This window comes from Betta splendens, chromosome 4 (genome assembly GCF_900634795.4).
Source record: "Betta splendens chromosome 4, fBetSpl5.4, whole genome shotgun sequence".
NCBI lineage: Eukaryota > Metazoa > Chordata > Actinopteri > Anabantiformes > Osphronemidae > Betta > Betta splendens.
In genome coordinates this window covers 6188839-6205121 of record NC_040884.2, presented here as the reverse complement: position 1 = coordinate 6205121, position 16283 = coordinate 6188839, and the positions used below count along the sequence as shown (strand labels likewise).

Genomic DNA, 16283 nt, shown 5'->3' with positions numbered 1-16283 from the left:
CCCACCACTCTGTGTGTGTGTGTGTGTGTGTGTGTGTGTGTGTGTGTGTGTGTGTGTGTGTGTGTGTGTGTGTGTGTGTGTGTGTGTGTGTGTGTGTGTGTGTGTGTGTGTGTGTGTGTGTGTGTGTGTGTGTGTGTGTGTGTGTGTGTGTGTGTGTGAGAGTGAGCTCTTTTTCCGTATGAGTGTGTTTTTGTTTGACTGACTTAAGTGTTCATGTCTCTACTGAGTGTGGGAGGGTGTCCTCTGTTTCTCTTTTCTTAATGTCCATTGTCTTTTTCACGGGTGTTGCCCCAGACCTCCTCCTCTCTTCCTCTCTGGTTCCTGTGGCCTCCTAGGGCCTTCCTCTAGCCGTTAAGGCATAGGACTGCCGAGGGACTGAGATGATGGGGGGGCAGGGTTGGAGGAGTAGGGTGGGTATCATGTTCTTTTTCTCTTTCTCTCCTACTACAGATTTATGGGGGCTCGGGCCTTCTCTAAATATTTGCCTTTCCCCCTGTACTGTAGAAGATTGATGGCCTTTGATGTGTGTGTGTGGGGGGGGCAGGCGATGGAAGGTGGATGTGCAGAGGTCCGGGGTGTTGGAATGGAGGGCAGGAGGAGTGCATGGAATACCTGGTTTTGGGCCACCGACGGGCCCATAGGTTCCCGTGTAGTGTGTGTGGAAGCTGCAGTGGGATGTGACTCACTGCCTGCATGAGGTTAGTGGTCGGCTCGTATGTGAAGAGTCTCATTGGCCTGCTGCCATGTATTAGGTCAGTATGAACACTGTTTGCACATCTTTACAGTCTGGTACATGATGAAGCCAATGAACCGATGATTTTAATGTAAATGTTTTGGTGCAGTGGAACAAGGTCTGCCAATTACCTGTTCCACCGAGGATTATGGTGGAAAAACCTGAGTGGAGCTGCTAATAATAATCCTATCCAGAGTCAATCACGAGTTACAAAAACATCTGTTATAAAGCTAACTCTCAATCTCTCCAGATCTCCTTTTGTAAATAATTGGTTTCAGATTCCCAAATCCATTTCCAGATCCAGTAAATGTTGCATCATCCGGAGTTAAATTTGTCGACGTCTGTTTGCTTTTTGAATGTAAGCCTTGCTTTCACTCCCCCAGAGCTAATTGCACGCTCCCCACAGCAAAGGCCAACTTATCCCAGACAGCTATGTTTATGTGTATGTAATTGTCATAACTGCACAGCGTAGCGGCCACATTCTCTGTGTGCCTTGTTGTCTAATCAATCTAAATAAATCTTATACAGACACGCAGCCAGAGTAGTAACGCGACTGTGAAAGAAAATAATTGCTTTGGTTATTAGAGCTGAAAGGAACATAAACGAGTAATTTCAGCTATCAGAGTGGTGGTGACACAAGCTTTCTCTCACAACGCTCTACACACACACACACACACACACACACACACACACACACACACACACACACACACACACACACACCCTTCACCTACTCCACCCTGCACGTGCCCTCTTCTACTTCCTTCAACCAGCAGCTCTAGGATACCGCTGGACCCTGTTCAGTGCGTTCCATGTCACACACATGCACACAGACATTTAAATTCTTGGCTATGTGCAGGTTCAAACGCACTCATGCATGCAAGGATGCCAAAAAATGTAGTAACCAGACTTGCGCACAACACAAAACTTCATTAGATGTACATGTTTTGAGCACACGCTCTCTCTCCTTCCTCCCTAGGCAGCCATTGCTTCTAAATAGTGCTGCGTTGGTGACATGCGAGGGAAAGGGAAGGAAAAGAAAGGTCATTTGGATGAATAATGGCAGAATTCGCAGGAAACCCCGGGAACATTCTTCCTCAAATTATGCTATTAGCTGCTTGGGGGGAGCAAACAGAGCGCGGCGTGAGTGTCAGAGGGAGATGGAGAGCGAGGAAAAAACAGGCGAGGGTAGTGTATGTTAGGGGGCCAGGCCTTAAAACAACAGAAACAGAAAGAGAAAGGAACTTGTAGCCGAATGGCCTCCTGTTCTTGAGCGGAATGCACCACAGTGGCATTTACACGTTCGCAGTGATTTATTGGCGCTGGCGGTCCCCCTCTGTCTCTGTCAATACAGGCGTCTCAGAGCCAGGAAAAGGCCCTAAGCCCAAGGAGACAGTGGGCCTGAACTATTCTCCCTCTCCCCCTACACCTGTTCCCTCAGCGGGGGAAATAAGAGCCTGTAATTATGTGTGAAAGGGCCTCTGCCAGATAGCTGGTGTGATAGTGTCAATCCGCTAATGTTTTGTATGGGCGAGAATATATGATCCTATGAGCACAGGGGGAGAGCACTTTGTCAATTTGTCTCAATATTGTGTCACACAGCAAGCATCTACATACAGTCTGTTTAGTTTGCAGGATGCTCTCTGTGATCAGTAAAATATACCTATAAAAATGCATTTTATTCCTTTTAGTATTATTTAGAAATTATTCCATAAAGTTATTCATTTGCTTATGATTTATATACATTGGACATTACACAAACTAAGACACTTGTTCAACATTGTCCAAGTGTTGCCGTCTTTTTGATTTTCAGCAGCGTTTCAGAAAAACTCGTAGAAAAGAGGAAATGTTTTTTAAGGATTCTCAGTTAGTTGTTAAACGTTAAAGATCTAAACGGGACCATGGCACAAAGACATGGGTATGACATGCAACTACATTCCGGATACACAGATTATGCTGAAATAGACCCATCTGCTAGCTTTCTGAAAGAAACCCACACAGGGACACTGTGACCACATGAGACAGTGCTTACGCAGCTGTCAGACCACAAACCATGTTGAGCATCCTTATTTCCCAGTTGCTTTATTCTCTGCTGGGAAATATTGGATTATACCTGTAGAAACAAATGGTTTACTGCCTGCAGCATTGCTAGGTAATCTAATAACTGGTAGATCTATGTGAATTTTTCTGTTGTATTGTCGGTTTTTCATCTGGGTCAGGTTTCCCAGCCTGAGCGTGACTTAAGTAGAAAATTGCAGCAGTGGGAATAAGGTTAGTTATTACATTCAGGTTTTGTCCTCCAGGTAGCAGCATCGTCTGTCCTCGGTGGTCTGGCGAAGGCTGTTTTAGCAAATTTGATGAAAAGGTTGCAGTGAACCAAGATACATAAACTGTGCACTTCAAATTACTGAAACCGAGTCTTGTGGACTGATGAGTCCAGGTGTTTGGAGCCAAGCATGGAACATAGTGCAGAACCCATGAAAAGATGATGGATGTCTGAAGTGAAGCATGGAGGTGGAAATGTGTATATCTGGGGATGCTTTGGTAATGGAAGCGAGGGCCATCTGCATTGTGCTCAAGGCAGGGCGACCACTCTACGGTGAAGAGGCAAGCCATTCCCCCTGGACTATGTCTGATTGGGCAGAACTCAATAACCCTACGCCTTTTCATGCTCGGAGGACGGCTAGGAAAGAGTTTGGGAACACTCTGAAGTTGCCAGTGTAAATCAGAAGAATGCCACATATTTGTCAGGCAGTTATTATAAGAAATGGCAACATGCACATACAGTATAAGCATCATCTCCCTGCCTCAAAATGATTCTTTTTATACCTAAAACCTAAAACATTTGAGTGTGTAGCTGTTTTCAAAAGTTTTCCAGTCTATCTGTGTGTGTGTGGGGGGGGGGGGGGGGGGGGGGTCTTCACAGTAGTCAGCATATACAGGAAACCACCAAAAGCTAACATTTACTTCCATAAAATGAGGGAAAGGTTTTGCGCCACCTGACTGATAAGGAGAAAATCACAAAGCGCAGTGGTCAGAAAAATGACCAATGATTCCTGCATGCACAGCTAACTTTACAAACCATCTGACCCTGTGTGTGTTGTGTGCGATCGCACAGTGACACTGTGCGAGTCATAGCAAGGCTGCAGGTAATTGGTCAGGAAGTGGTCAGGTTATTATCTCTAATTGAGGAGTAATTGTGGAGCAGAGTGTACCATACAGTATGTGTGTGACAGCGTGTATGTGTACCTTTCTATGTGTCTGTGTTTGTGTTTAGGTGTATGCAGAGTGGAAAATTGCATCTAGAGTTTTGGCTCGCTGTGATTAAACACAAAACGGGGTAAACAGTGGGCTTTAGTGGGATGTTTTGTATCCTGTGTGTGTGTGCGCGTGTGTGTGTGTGAAGATGTAACTATGTCTTTAAGTAACTGGGAATTTCAGCAGTTACAAATGTGTAAAAATACAAAATAATAGATAATAATAGGAAGAATAAGATAAAGAAATGGAACGTTTGATGGTCTATTTCAACATGTGCATCTAAGTGCCAGATTTAAAAGTTTCAAAGGGTCCATTTTGGAAGACACCAACCAAATAAAATAAATGTTTGTAAAAGTCTGCTGCCTCTAAAAATAAGGCTGTGCTCCATCTGTATGGGCAGTCAAACGTTTCTGTGCCAGACAAGAAGTTGGCTTGTGGAGATAAACAGTTAGTGGTACCAATTTTCTACTGCGGTGCCAAAGTGCTGCAGAAGAGGAGGGCGCCATCAGCTGAGCCCCAACTATGGAAGCAAACCAGAAAACGAGAGGCAAAATACGTTTTTTGTGTGTTTGCTTCATTAGCGAGGCGACAACAGGACTCGACTCGCACAAATGTGCTTGGGTCCGCTGTAATTTTGTGTACTTGTTGGACATTTCAGTCTGACAGAGTCAAAGTCAGGATTCGGGAGATTTTCATGCCCATTCTAATCCTCCAAGCGTTTCGTCATATTTGTGGTGGTGGTTCTTAGCTTTTCCTGTTTTTGAGCCCAGAAATCTTTGACTCTCTGTTGTTAAACAGCTTATTGCCACTTCCTTATGGCCTTCCACTGGTTTGAACCCGCAACCCTCCCCTCTCCAGATAGCTGTCTGTTCACACCTACACTGAGCACAGATCTAATTGAGGGCAATCATTCAGATAAAAAGCCTCCCACAATAATGCCTGTGTGTGTGTGTGTGTGCGTGTGTGTGTGTGTGTGTGGTGGCTTCTCTCTAATTCTACCTCTAACCAAGCCCACCAACACCTCCTCTCCTCTGTCACTCTCTTCAGCGCCATTAAAATGCCATGCCGCTCTCTCGACCCATCTACCCCGCTATCCCCCGAACGAGCCCTTTGTGTGGCACCGAGAAGAGGCACTGAGGCCGGGGGAGAGACAGGGAGATGAAAAGGAGGCAGGCCAGCTCCTGTTGTTGACTGGTACCATTGTCTCAGACCTCTGGGAGCAGCTCCTTAACATCAGGCGATCTGGGGCGCTTCCAAAAGCGCTCCACTTTGCACTCCTCTTCCCGGTCCTCTTAGCCTTCCCTGCGATGCTGCCCCCGGTTCCTGCCTATTTCAATGGCTTGTGTGTTTTTAATAGTGGAACAGGAGCGATGTAGTGATGCCGGGTTTAATTTGTTGTTTATGCTACTTTTCACCTTTACTTCATTCGATAATTCCCTACATGTCCCGCATGTTATTCACGGGTGTATCTGGAATGATGGACCGCGGCCCGGTCCGCTGAGGCTTCTACTGGCAGAGTAATCAGCGTTTCTGCTTCTTCTGTGTGGAAAAAAAGAGTCCCCCAAGTGAAGGTCCCTCACTTTTTCATCCCCACCGTCAAACACTAAAACCTTATTTTTAAGAGCTGCAATTATTCCTGCTACAAATTCCACTTCTCTGGGCCACAGCATGATGTTACATCGATCTGACAGCTACACCCTGGAAAAAAGCTAGATTTAATTCAACATCCAACGAATGTAATATCCGTGTGGCACTTTTTTATTCAATTTAAGTGTGATATTATTAGTCACAGACACCCACAGACTGCTGCAGCGACGCTGGGCACCCATAAAATATGCGCGGTGATTGCGAGGCCCTCCACCTGAAGAGCACCCCACCATCCCCGCGCTCTTTTCCTTTCTGTGTGTCCCTCCATTCAGCCAGTAAGAGCCGGTGATGGTGTCATTGTAGTGCGACTGGTGGTGTGACCCTGCAGAACAGGAGGACGTGGTTGTGGTGGTAGTGGGGTTCAGAGGGGTGGGGGAGCTTGGAGGGTAATGGGGTGGGAAAGGCTGCTGTGGAGTGATCCAACCCCACTTGGCACCACTCCGCTCCCCATAGTGTCCATATCCTACTTTGGGGTTCCTTGAGCTCTTCCTGGTTTCCCCTTCACTTTTATGCAAGTAGTATTAACACATTTGAATTTCATTCAACTTGCAAAGCTTCTATAGAAATCAGCCCCTGACTTCAGACACATCCATGTGACGTCTTTCTCATGCCTTGTTCTGTTTTCTGATCCTTAAACGGTCATGAGCTTAAACCTACTTTTGTTAGTGGGGTTTAAGCTTTTGGATTGTTTTTGTAGTGTCATATCACACCTGCTAATAAATGTACAGTAAGTGTCGTTACAGTAAATCATGAAATGATGATTACGGTTTTCCACCTTTTCCAACAGTGACTTTCTGCCTCTCTGCTCAACGTCCCGCTGATGTTTAGTGTCTCTGAGGCATTGAGATATTCCCATTTTCTCCTCACTGCTCAAGCTTCTTTTGACATGGTTGAGAGTTCAAAGGTCATCTTCTGACCCCAAACTTTCTAACTTTGCGCCTTCCTGTGCTCCGATCTTCAGACACTGTAGTTGGTCCCTGTTGGATATTGCAATCAATTGTACTTTGTGTGGACAAAATGAGAAACACTGGTGGTGTGAAATGCCAAACGGAAAAGGACGTAAAACATTCACTTGGCCTTGATGTACCTTTTACTTAAATTAGGATTATTTTAAAATTCTGCTTTGACTCTGATGTGACTCAGAGCTTTTAATAGCACATCTGTTCTGTGGATGGCTGCTGTCTATGTGTGTATGCATCATGTGTGAAGCCAAACACACAATCGGAGATCACATTAACACAACTCTGCTTACAGCTCTCTCCCTCCCCGTTTCTCTCTTCATATATTGCCCTCTTTTCTACATTTTTTGATCTGACCGCTGTTCCTGGCCGCTCACTGACTCTCCATCCTTCTCTTCTCTCCAGCAGGGACAACATCATTGTCATGGAGAGAAGGGTGACAACAATGAAGCGGCTGCAAATCACACTTATTGTTAGTGCTGGACCCGGTAGATGGAGAGAGGGCTAATGTAATTGTCCAGGCTCTTGTCACTGTTGATACAGGCTCTTCAGAAGGCGGGTGATTTAGCTAAAAGCTATCTCTGGGCCAAGTAATTAGACACACCATTCAGGGTGGCATTAGCACCGGCTGCTGCCACTGTCTCCCTTATGCCGTGCGTGAATACACACACAAATGCAGGCATGTCGCTGAGGCTTTATCATGCCACTCTGGGTGTTATTCAAACCATTAACAGGGAGCATGGTGTTCTGGTCTGGGAACAAGTGCGTGTGAATTTGTGTGTGTTTATATATAAGAGAGAGATTCATGTGCGAGGCTTTCTCTGCTCGTGCATACTTGTGTCTGCCATCATGTATCATCACTCTCTGCGGTTTCTGCCGGCTGACACGGCCGTCTAAGATCGAGTTGAGGTAGTGCAACACACTTGACTTCCCTAAAGCATTCTGTGTTCCCCATCTCCCGCTGTGACTCCATGCTCTCCCATTAAATCAATTAAATCAATCCAACACTCAGCTCAAAACAGACGGGGCAGAGCAGAGCAGGCACTGTGCCCTCCTGTTCAATGTCTACTTCAGTGGCATTCTAACGTAAAACCCATGGGAATTGGGCTGAAGTGTGTTGGATTGTTTAGCTATACTCACTCCAGGATAATGCCTTCTGTAGAGGCCCGTTTACATTTGAAGCTTGAGATGAATAACAATACGTCGATTCCCATTTCCAGTTTTTTACAGTCGGGTGGTTGCTCCAGGAGAATGAATGACACGTATCACTGAAAGTTCCTGTTTTAAACTTTGGAACTGTTCTTCCACACATCCTGTACTTTAGGCAATCTACATTCCAAAATAACACATTTTACATATTCACAAGATGATGATGAAGAAGCAGCTTATGGCTTCTGTTTCCTCTGAGCATTCAGGGGAGATAATCTCCAACCATTATGCTCCACTACATAAACATGGTGGTATTTATATTAGTACATTGGTAAGGATGTATAATGAACTAATTAATTAAATGTTTAGTGTAGCTCGGATTACCTACTAATTACTGATACTTTTAAACTGAATACACTTTGAACCACTGACCACTACAAAGGCAGATCTAAATGAAGTTGGTGCTGATGTCTGCCCGTTAAGACATCAGCCATAATGACTTTTACGTGCTTAGCTGTCTCAGGTGTCAACACACTGGAAAATAGAGACAATGACTTTGTAATTCTAAGAGCTATAAAAAAAGACTGGTAGCACCGGGGGTGTGTTGGCTTTACCCTGCAAGCATCCGGATGGCCTCAGGGAGGCCCGTGTTTAAGTTGAGGCCAAGTGGAAAGCACTAAAACTCCCTCCTAAAAATCATTCCGTCTCTGCGTGTTTTCCACCTTTCGCCCCTCTCTCCTCTACCCCCACCTCGTCTCATTCTCCGCTCCCTCTTTATGGGGACACCGGACTCCCTGACAGTTTGTTTTAAATTTGACCATGCAGATGTTTCTCTGGGTGACTGACTTTTATAGTTTAGAAAAGATTATATCAGCTTTCCCTAAGATTGTGTTACTGTATTTAAAAATGACTGCGGCTTAAAACAGGAAGGTGTGGGGGCACGATCGATGGCGGGAGAAAGAGAAATTGATGCTGGGCTGAGGGGAATTGTGCAGTGGGAAAGGGAGGGGAGACGCAGGCGTTTGTACTGTAACTCTCTAAATCCTGCTCTCCCTTTTTGGTCTCAGCAGCGCGGACCAGTTGTGGAGATGGAGATCAGGGGAGGGAGGTTAGAGTTCACAGCAGCCAGGTTTGGCTTATTGCATTAGACACAGATTCTTTCTCATTTCAAAGGACAACACCAGCATCGAATTTGAGGATATTAGCTTTTGATAGGCAGCTGGAGCAAAGCGCACAGTAAGGGGTGGGTGATGATGAGAGGATGGGCCCTACTTTTCCGTTTCAAGTCATGGGCCTTCGGGTGATCACATGTCCTTCAGTCAGTCAGTCTTCAGTCCTTAAACACTAAACTACCAGGTTATTATGAAGTGTAGAATATCATACTAGAAGGAGAAGCTGGTTATGCTACGCTTTATAAAAGGTGTCAAAACTCTGCAATGACCTCTACTGGAAACCACGGTGAACATTTTAGTCCAGCTGGAGGCAGCAAAGTTGATATGAGCCGAGTTAAAAGGTCGGAAGACGACGTTAAAGAGTGCATATCGTTTATCTGTGATCTTTATATCACAGCTCTTTCCTTCCGTATCCGTGTCACAATGAATCACTTAGGTCATTCATCCGAATTCTCACAAAGGCTAAAGTCCATCAGCAGCCACTTCTAATGTTTCCTTATGAAAATAAGCAGAAAAGCAACAGTAACTATAATTGAAAGATTAAAGAAGTGGAAAGCGGTGATGGAGTCTGGCCCAAACTGTAGGTCCTGGCGGCTTTAATGAGAGATGTGGAGGTTCTCTTCACAGGTTTGGCCTGTTTGTTTAACGGGGAGCTCGGGTTACGTTCATTAAAGCACCGGCTGCTGCTCCGCTGTAAGGCCGTAATGCATACGCTGGGGCTGTTTCTCTCAGCTCTGCGTCCTGTCTGACTACTGGCTGCGCGGCTCAGTGCTCGGCCCGCTGGACGACTTGCTCCTGACTGATGATCAGGTGAAGCCCAGTGGCTGTCTGAAAGATCAAAAGATGGGACATTACTCTGAGCAAAAATAACATTTCTTCTGAGGGATTAAATTAGCTTCTCTGGGCCTTTGATCAGGCCGGGGAAAAGAGAACAACAATACTTCTCCGGTAACAATTCAGCGCCAGCGCTGGCTGGGGTTAATTACAGTTAAGGTTAATTGTGCATCAGTTCCAGTTGTGGTTCTGGTGCATGTAGCAGCATCAAAACAGCTCTTAACATTGGCCCTGTACTTATTTGCTGTATGAGAGGAAATTGGGCTTAACGCTGGTAATTTTCTCGCTGCGGTGGCTGACTGGCTGAAGGAGTTGCTGGTGGCCAGTGTGAGTAACTCGTGAGGCCGAATCCTCGCCGGCACGACTGCTCGCGTGAGGATGCTTGACGAGCTTAAATGAAAATATATAACTTGCTACATGTAATAAACTCAGTGATGTATGTGGTCGTTTCATAGGTATCGTGCTTTAGCCTCAACCTTGTGGCTCATGCTGTCACTATGTAAAAATGGAATTGCTGTTGGAAATTATGGACAATTTCCAGGAGACAGGGCTGAAGTTACAACAGTGCACTATTATTTCTGACTTCTTCCAAAAGCCAAAGCTCCAAAGTACAAAGACATGGGTTTTATGCAGGGGTTAGTTGTACCACCACATCTCCACTTCTCCCGGCCCTGTCCCTTATGTAGGAAGCAAAGATTGGTAGTTCACAGTAATGTACACGCAGAAGCTGATATGCTTGTCTTGAACTAGATGAAAGGGCATCTCTGCCTTGAACTTTGAGTGGCTTCCATCTTTTTATCATCTGCTGCTCGCTTCACCCCTCCAGGCTACTCAGAGACAAGGAGGCTGGCAGCGGAGACAAAGAGCCTGCACCTCCAGCATCTCGCCTTCCCTTTGTAGCGCTCTCTCCATCGCCGTTAGTCACACATGATTATGCCCTGTCGACTGCGGAGCAAGTGTTGCTATTTGCCTGTAATAGCATGACAATCAGTGTCAATCTGCCCCAGGCTCCAAATGTGGCTCACACTGTACGCCCTTTGACTATGTGTTTTACATATGGTTAGCATACACAGATGCTCCTGCCTCCACCCGCTGCCCTGTTGATGCCATGCGAGACGCTGTGATGTACAGTGCATACGTGTAAACATGATTTTTTTTTTCCATATAAATGCCCCTTTTGGCAGAATATTGGGAGCTGCATTTAAAGGGCAAACACTCGCACTTGACGAGTCAGCTGTGCCTCGACGCCGACTATGTTGTTTTAAATTGTTTTCGCCATAAGGTTAAATGAGACGAGGGTTAAGAAAGAAAAGGCGCGTGGGGGAGGAGGAGGAGGAGCTCGGCCTTCATCTCCCTCAGGCGTCTCGGCTTCACCTTTCATCTATGGAAATGTATGGAGCGGATGAAGCCCAATCGTAAGGTGGACATTAAAATCTCTCAAGTGCTTGTTGCAGGAGGGGCCGGAGGAAGGGACCAGGCAGTAATCATCACGGGTTCACGCTGCTGATGACGGGGAGGGAATTAATTTACCCTGGAGAAAAACAAATTAAGGCTGTGCTCGGCCCAGCGCTCGGTCACACAATAGCATATATAAATATTTTATCTTGGGCGATCCAGGTTAGCAGAGGTTTAGTACATCTCCATTTACACAAGGGCCCGCTCTCCACGCCGTGGCCTCCGCTCCCCTCCTGGCGCTCCTCCTGGTGAGTGCCTGCTGTCCTCTCCTTCACCTCCCGATTTGCTCCTTTTCACTTCCATCTCTGAGCCCATCTTCCAGCTCGCTCTTTCTGCTCATGCACGGCTTTTCCTCCTCTCACCGTCCTCTCCCCTTGAACTCCCCGCTGCTTCTCGCGTTCGACCCCTTCCCCTCCTCGTCTCGTCCGGCCGTCGAATACAAAAGTCCAAATATCGGTTCTCGGGGCGAACGCGCATGGCTGTGACGTCTTAATCCCCTCTGACACAGATGTATCACCCGTTGACAGAGAGTGTGGAGTACACCGTGAAAAACAGGATTCAGCTGACACAGTTGAAAATGTCACAGTGAGTTATGGGGCCGTGTATAAATCACGTTCGGGGCTACACTGTGTATTTTCCTATTCAAAATACAGCACGTCCTGTTGGATACTTTGAATTGCGGTAAATGTGTAGTAAAAAGTGTGCTTTGTCATTTCGTCTTTCTCTCTCACTTGCCAGTTAACAAATAAAACAAAAAAAAAATAATGTATTATCTTTTATTAGAAGAAATAGAACATTGTTCTCAAATTCTCAAATAGCTTTAGAGTTAAATGCTGGTTATGACAATAAATACTTTTGTTTATCTGATTGTAAAGACCATCCTATTCTTGTAACGTATGCTGGGAAACAGGTGTAGAGGAATGAATAGATGAGTGCCTGCCGGTGTCCAGCTTTAATCCGACCGTCTGTCACATGACCAGTAGCAGAACTATTCTTTACTAAAGTTATTTTTCCTGCATTATGTAAAATGTTAAAATCCAGTGTTCAGTCATAAGCTTTGACTACATTGATCTAGAATGCATGAAGATTTTACAAAAAAATCCTGACTTGTAGAACACGACATTTTATTAACCGTTTTATTAACCAAATAAAGTTAAAAATTAAAAGAAATAAATGTGCGTTTTTTCAGAAAATTGTCTTGATTAGTCAATAATAACTTGATAAAAAATTTCTACTAGTGTAGATTCATTTGAAAAGTGTGAATCTTTTGATAATGCCTGAAAAGCTGCTTTTTCCCCGAGGTGCTTTTTTTAATTGATTTTAAGGCGCAGCATCTAAGTGTCAGCGTGTCGTAATGCTTTTTAAATTTATTTATTTGACTTAAGCACACTTATCGCTGAGCTATGACAGCCTCCTGCTCCAGCCATGACAGCGTTGCGTATCTTGTCCCGGCGTGTTGCTGTTGTTATTGTCAACAAAGTGAGTCACTCGGGGCGACGCGCTGCGGAGGAACCCGTGCCCGGCGCGAAAAGCAGCACGCGCCCCCGCTCTGCCTCCCGCCTCGCAGCGAGAGGCTCGTGCGCTAATGAGAGGGATTTAATGGATTTATAGCGGCGGAGGATTCCTGTGTGTCCGCAGGCTCTTGGCTTGGCCGAGTAGAGATGTGTGTAATAATTGGTTGAGCCGCCTCCACATTAACACGAACCAGAAAAAAAAGAAAAAACGCAGCTCCTCTCAGCTACTTTCCCACGAGCGTGGTGAAAGCAGGTAGCCGCGGCCAGCGCGCATGCGCACTGCTGCTTGTTTGGACGGGTGGAAACGGGTGAGCGGCAAGGTTCCTAATGAAGGTCATTTCCCCTCTTTTTTAATTTGGCCTGTAGAGCAAAGCAGTAGTGCAAACATTAAACAGGTGCAGCTGTAACTAAATATACGCCAGTGTCATCAAAATGACTGAAAGTGGAGGCTGTTGATGAATAAACTCTCTTAAATGAAAATAAGAGGTGAAGCCAGCTGTTTCAGGCTCTTTCCTGGTCTCACGACCTGCTTCTCTCAACCCACACTTTAAATTTAGGGGCTTTAGTGGCCTTTGATTACACTCTAATCCTTTACAGACTGGGCAACTTGGCAGCTGTCACCAAGTCACAGTGTCCTCTGTGTTGATCAATAGGTCCGGTCTGCTAATGTATTGGTAATATGCCCATTGATCAGGTGTCCCCATGGGGCCAGATAGGGAGGCAGCACTTAAGCCTAGTTTAACTAAACCCTTGAGGAACATCACACCCAATAAACACTCAGTATATACTAAATGATTATTGTTATTTTACTATTAAAGTTGAGTTGTTGAGGCTTAATAGCGACCCAATTTTATTTAACTGTAGTTTACAGTAATGCTATTAAACATATTCAATGTCATCCTAGTATAAATGGAATATTCTATTTTGAAAATCCACATGCATACATAATGGAAAACGAATATGTCAACATTTATAGCACAACTAACCCAAATACTCATCCTTCCAAACTTCATCTGATTTTAATAAATCACATCAAAATGAAAACACCAGTTACAAAACCATGAGCACTTATTGAGTTAACAACTTCAATTCGTCTTCCCCTCCCAGCTCACCACTCACAGGCTGAGGAGAATTTCGGAACCAAAAAAAAAAAATTTACTGTCTGCTTGTTTATTCCTGTGCTCACTCTGTATTTATTCACTCCTGTCACTCATCTTTTTTTCCCCTCTCTCTCTCCCGCTCGCTCTCTCCCCCCCGCGGCTTTCTCTCACACACAGGCGGCGTGATGGTTATGCAGCACAGAGAGAAAGATCTGTGTGACCATCTGAAACCAATTATGGCGGCGCTGCAGCCACCCAGAAACTCGGTGACGGATGGGGATCTTGTATTTATAGCTGGGGTAATTGGCAACACTCAGACACACACACACACACACACACACACACACACACACACACACACACATGCAACATGAGGAAATACAAAGAAATAGACACTTGAACGTACACACGCTGGTTGCAGTTTGTGTTTACACTGGAGGGCAGACATTACACGCGTGCACGGGCCTCACAGGCGGCCGAAGAAGGTGCACGCTCCCTCGGTGCGTGTCGCGCTCGCGGCGACGCGGCCCCCGGGTGTGAATCAAAGAGCTTTGTCACGGGAAGACAAATACGGCCCAGGGACGGTCAGAGAGGCATGTTTGGGTTTTCCACGGTCTAATCAGAGCCGACGCGCACGGGACAGGCGCTGTGCATCTCGGCCGTCCGTCTCGGCCTGTCAGCGCATCAAACCTGCATGCGAAAACATATACAAAACACATCTGCCTCTAGTTAGGCGCCAGAAATGGCTGCCATGTGGTCTGCTGATAAATAGGCCCGTCTATTTATTGGAGCACAACAAATTGGCTACAAACACCGACAGGGAATCGACGAACTATAAATATTGTGACGTGATGAAATCTTTAAACATGCCGCGTGTACTTTACAAGGGCCCCGCTGCTTTACTTTTTCCCTAAATGCCATTGAAGCTATTTCTTTTGACCACTTTCTTCTTTCACCCACAGCCTTGTTAAATGGGAGCGGAAACAATGGCACTCTCACGGTGCAGGACCCTAGTCTAGGACCCTAGGAGTGTGTGTGTGTGTGTGTGTGTGTGTGTGTGTGTGTGTGTGTGTGTGTGTGTGTGTGTGTGTGTGTGTGTGTGTGTGTGTGTGTGTGTGTGTGTGTGTGTGTGTGTGTGTGTGTGTGTGTGTGTCGGGCTCGGTCGCACTAAAGCCGAGCAGATCCGCCACTTGAGAACGATAAAGAGCCCTGCTACACCCGAACTCTCAGAAAGACGTAACCAGAAATTCCTGAATGAATCGGCAACAGACAAGCCCTAAACCCCGTGTAATTACATATTTGGAGTTTATCAGGGTTTATGCGAAAATGCACAAGTTTCCCTTCCCTGGTGGTCCTTAAACACATCCATATGTCCAGCATGTTTCCATTTCGGCTCCTCCCTCCGCTCTCTCGCTTTCTCGCTCTCTCTCTCTCTCTCTCTCTCTCTCTCCCTGTCTCTCGTCCTCGCCGCGTTACCTTCCGCCTCTTATTTTCTCCCCGTGAAAAAATGGCGGCGACACGGATGACTGATATGAGCCGTTGGAGTGGTGTTTTCATATTGTTAAGTTGTTGTTGACTCTCTAGACTCACAGTGTGACAGATCCAGTTTGGCGCACTGAAGTGCATCAGGGCCATCAGCACTGGGCCGGAGCTCTTGGTGGAACTGTGTGCAAACAGAGGAAGCCGCAGCCTGTCCACATCGCACAGACTGGAACGCACACACGAATCTGGGGAGGCCTTCTATCGTGTGTGGGCCACTTTTTTCACTTCTTTCTCCCTGACTGCTTCTCTCTCTCTCTCTGTGCTTCTCTCTACTTGAGAAAACCGATCTGTTTTAAAACACGTGCTAAATATTACCATATTTACATTTTCCTGCAGCAGAGAGGGAGTGTGTGGAGTGGATTTTTTTCTTTTTTTTTTTTTTAGTGGAAAGGTCTTGGTCCAGGGTTAGGCTGTGTTTGAAACTTTAAACCTTTTTCATGCTTATTTGTTTTATGATTCTGCAGGGCACTGTGTTTACACTAAGAGTGCAACATCTGGATTAGATAATTTGCTGGGAATTAACTGAGCCTGAATGCTTATCGACCTCATCTGATTACATCTGTTTGATGTTTCCTGCTTTTTTTCCCAGCGTTCATTATTTTTCAGCCAACTCACTAATATCCCGCTTTTGCTGTACATTATTGTTTGATATGTTTTATGAAAATGGAGGATTTGCATTGGACAGGCCCAACCTAGCCTCTAATCACTGGCAGCAACAGGCTCCCTGTGCTCCATCACAGCTCTCAACTGCTGGCATTTCTATAATGGCTTATTCCCAGTTTAAGCTCACTGGTAATGTTTGACTTTCCATTGACATAAGAGAATACTGGGTGGGCAGGTCAGCAACTGAAGAATAACAATGTAAAAATACAACATAATTACTTCCTTAGCTTGTTAATATTTATTAAAAACAATCTCGT

The 16283-nt window shown here is 45.6% G+C and overlaps 1 long non-coding RNA gene across 1 annotated transcript in view; it reads left to right on the top strand.

Moving 5' to 3' along the window:
- The window catches only part of LOC114853293 (uncharacterized), a 58705-nt gene that overhangs the window by 15814 nt on the left and 26608 nt on the right, over positions 1 to 16283 (top strand). Inside the window, exon 2 of the long non-coding RNA XR_003785531.2 lies at positions 13999 to 14120. This is a non-coding gene — a long non-coding RNA (uncharacterized LOC114853293). The remainder of the gene's footprint in view (positions 1 to 13998; positions 14121 to 16283) is intronic.